A 4,139-nucleotide genomic window follows, 5' to 3' on the forward strand; every position below is an offset into this window, starting at 1 on the left:
TTTTCAGGTTGGCATAGTTGATTTTGGATTGTTCACTTTTTGGAAAAAAGAAGGTCGCCCACATTATTTTCATTACTTGTGTTTTAGCAAAGCCGTATTTTTATTAGAAAAAAAAGCATTGTGCACACTACGATGTACTTCTTCTGTAAACAAATATAAGACCTCATCCTATACTCCCTTCGTCCTAAAATAAGTATCTCAACTTCACATTAACTTTAGTACAAAGTTGTTTTAATGCGGAGACATTTCGGGATGAAGAGAGTATTAATTTACATAGAGGGTACATGTACAAAACATTATTGGTTTTATTATGGGTCCCATCATGCTAATTGTTCGCGTTCCCTATCATGCTGTAAAAAGAGTTATTTTTTCTGCTGGTTGAATATTACGGGATTTAGCCAAACATCCTCAAGCACATGGACATAGCGACCAGCCGACCACACATCCTTTTCCGTACGAACCCCAAAAAATACTGCATTCTCTTTCTCGTTCACACCTTCACACACTCGCATGTTGCTCTTGCCAGATCCCCTTTCTCTCTTCCTTGTTCTCTCCGTTCACTCCAAAATTACTGCCGCCCGATAGCTCCCCGTCAGCTTGCTTCCTTGATTCGTTGCCATGAGCTTCGTCATCCTCTCCTGCAGCCACCCCCGCAGCTCGATTCGCTGGTCCGGCCATAGGATGACCTTCAACGACGGCTGGTTTGTCTCCATGTACGCCTTCTCGGTCTCCTAGGCTGGCAAACGGCGATGGAGGGGTAGCAGGGCCCAAGGTCGAGCTGCGAAGGGAGTAGGCGAGATCATCCATCTGCGCGGTGTTGTTGCTATCGGCGTCCGTGCAGGTGATGTGGGCATGGATTTCGTCTCGCGCAGCCAGCTTTGATCCATCTTTAGTGTGAGGATGGTGGAAACGTTTTCCGCCCCTAGAGCGCCAGCCAAACGCATCCTCCACATCGGCGACATTATTTGAAGTTCGAAGGTCCCTCTTTCCCTTTTCCTTGACTGTCATTTTTTTTCAGAACCGTTTCCTTTGTTTGTGTGATTGAATATAACGTAATTAAGGACATTCCTGTTTAGTGAAAATTGGTTCTTCATTTTTCCTTGAAATTTTGAAAAGGAATGTGATTATTTTTTAAGGGCTCCATAGGTGTTGAATGAGGTATATAATAATTAGGGAGTGAAATTGGAAATAATGTAAGCATATGTCCGCGCATACATGATAACTGCATTGGCGGTGCTTTTGCCATCGACATGCATGTAGGGGATGTGCTAGCTTCTCTCGCGTGCGAGTGTGAGGTTGGTGGGGACAATGTTGTCCCCAAGTGCCTACTCGGACGCGTCCTCACTGTCCCAAAGCGAGGCAGCCCAAAAATTTTCTCCATCGTCGACAGAGGCAACCTGGCTTGGTCATTGAATATTTTGATCTACATGTCCTCCTTCCTCTTATCCTTCTTTTGTCTTTGTATGATTGAACTAATATAATTAAATAAGGTAGTGCTTTTTAGTGACTAACGTTCCTGTTTATGGTTTTTATACCATCATGTATACTCGTTGCTCTTGAGTTTCTTTCCATTGACTTATGGTAAAGGTACTAAATGATGATAGTAAGTTATGAATGCCAAATACAGATTACAGTGTAGTGTTAATATGTTTATGCCCCCTCCACTTTTTTTCCAGGCTTCGGACGACATTGGCAGTGTGAGGCCCCTCTGCCCCTATTAATATTCAACAAACTTAAAAAATAATTAGTATACTTATGGTTAGCTACAATTTTAATATTTTCCAAAGACAAATTAAGATTTAAAACGAAATTTGAAAATAGGTCTGATTGTGTTGTAGATATACAATGTATCGACTCTGCATATGTTAATTCACTGGCTTCTTCATCCATCCAGTGTGTAAATTTAGTGATTCCTACTCTTTCTTTCGTTACAATCTTTGTTAAATCTGTAGAATCAGAGAAAATGACTTGCTGCTCATTTTCCAGGTAGAAAGGCAATCTTTTGACGTAAGGATCTCTGAAGTGAAATTCAAATTGAACTATTTTCCAACAATTAGAAGCGTGGCTTGGTCATCACCTTTATTTATGTATTTAAAAAGGTATTTATTGATAAGGATCTGTTGCACACCTCTACATGTATAGGTGCTTGATATTTGACCAGTAGATATTTGTTGAATGGGACTACAGCAGAATTGATGTGCAAAGCATAAGCAACATAATGTTGCTTCCTGTGCATCATTAGTGTTAAAGTTTAGAACCAAAGGGATGATAAGTTGATAACACACATAAGGGTAAAACTTTGTGAAGATTTTGTTACCTGAAGTGGATAAAAGGTTGTCCTTTCGGTGTGGCTGTGTAGTGTGGGACATCCCCATGTATGATCAAAGACTGTCTATTTATCTTTCCTTGCAGTTTCATTCTCCTTTCCAATCTTGCCATTTTGTTGATTGTCTGGTTTTGCATCAATAAAATAATAAGTTAAAATATTGTTTTCTTGTCCAAGCTAAAATCAATTAGGAACCTCTTGTGCCTAACAGGAATTGTTGTCTTTTTAGTTGTAACATTCTTGTGATACCACATATGAAAGATTCATGATTCGTAACGGTTCATCTTGTTGGATTGTGTATTTGATGTGTTTTAACAACCTTTTGCAGGTTTCTCAATCCATGCTATGTGGCTCACCATTTCCTTTCATTGTTTATTCCTGCACAATAGAGAATGCAAATATAAAGTTCAAGAGGATGATATTATAATGTTATTACAAACAGTGGTAGAACCAAATTTGTGTTTTTTGGGGAGATGGATCATGGATGACTACAAAGATCAATGATGATGAACCTGCTGGTCTTTGGAGATGGGAGTATCTTGCTCCGCCGCTTGAGACCTGGGCCGGCCAGCCCTGCTCGTCCCAATGGTTGGTCCACCACAGGTTACAGATTAATGCTCAAGTTTGTGAAGATTCATTGTTTTTATTACTTTTTGCCTTACTTTTCACATTATTTTTATGCCATTTGTACTTGATTAATGAGGTACTTTATTTAGACAGAATTACTGAGGTAGTCAGTCCAAATATTATGTGAACCATTATCTGATCTACAAACTGCAAGTAGATATCAATATATCATACTGCAGAGGATGCTATAATTCTGTGACATGGTACTTACTAAAGATGGTCTGATCTCTTGACAGAGCCGATTATGATTGAGGATAGTCGACATGAGATTTGGTGCAGGTGACCGATGCAGGAAGACAATGCTTAAGTGCCACTTGTTGGAGGAAGTTGTCGAAGTGTTGTTTGCTGGAGGAAGATGATGTAATAGGGGTACTCTGAAATCTAAAGGACAATGAATTTTTGAGATGGTCGAAGCTTTGCATGGGGAAAGTATTTTAGGGATGGCTGAGTTGACCACACTTGCTTGATGGAAAGAGAGGTTTGCTTGGATGGGGAGAGATTTTATCTATGTACGTGAACCTGAGATTTTGTTTATATTTGGAGATTATGTCTAGATTTTATCTATGTACGTGAACGTGAGATTTTGTTTATGCTTGGAGAGATTATGTCTTTGTAAAATATTGATAGAGTTCGGTCATTGCGTGAAGATTGTTTGACCTTTTCTTGGACCATGAGGGTTATATATTTTTAAATGTGTGATGATAAGGTTTTCTATTATGGGACGGTTGTGTATTTTTTTTCTGACATCAAGACGGCTGTGCACTTTTAAACGTGTGTTGATCAGTTTTTCTATTTGGCACGGCTGTGACTTTTTTCATTCGTGGGATGGTTGAACAGAATCGAGAGATTGTTGGTGACGATATGTACAGAATGGGTCCACCTGGTTAATGATGATCTAACCGTTCTAGTTTCTTCAATGGTATTAGGTCCATCGAATTAAAGGCCAGATGTCTCTAATTATTGTAGAATTTTTTAAGGTAATTATCTTTTTTCTGCTAAACCCATCAAATACTTTTTATATATAATAGATAGATTCCATCCTCCTATCATGCGGCTGCCTTACATGAAAGTAGTGTTCGTCAGTATCATGCATCAATAAGTTCTAAAGAGCAAATTTTATTCCTTTTTTTTGGGGTTTGACTTGACAAGGCAAAATCAAGAAAGAGGAAGGAAAAGAGTAAGGAAG

General features: G+C 39.0%; 1 long non-coding RNA gene across 2 annotated transcripts; it reads left to right on the forward strand.

Annotated features, from left to right (window-relative positions):
• The first annotated feature begins 439 nt into the window (after window positions 1–439).
• LOC119275742 lies at window positions 440–3,637 on the forward strand. Of its 2 annotated transcripts, XR_005135863.1 has the most exons (3): window positions 440–978; window positions 1,987–2,099; window positions 2,655–3,637. It is a non-coding gene; the product is annotated as an uncharacterized LOC119275742 (long non-coding RNA). The 2 variants fall into 2 exon arrangements; XR_005135862.1 differs by having other exon boundaries at window positions 440–2,099.
• Window positions 3,638–4,139: the final 502 nt, after the last annotated feature.

The sequence above is a fragment of the Triticum dicoccoides genome, chromosome 3B, assembly GCF_002162155.2.
Source record: "Triticum dicoccoides isolate Atlit2015 ecotype Zavitan chromosome 3B, WEW_v2.0, whole genome shotgun sequence".
In the NCBI taxonomy this organism is placed as follows: Eukaryota; Viridiplantae; Streptophyta; class Magnoliopsida; order Poales; family Poaceae; genus Triticum; species Triticum dicoccoides.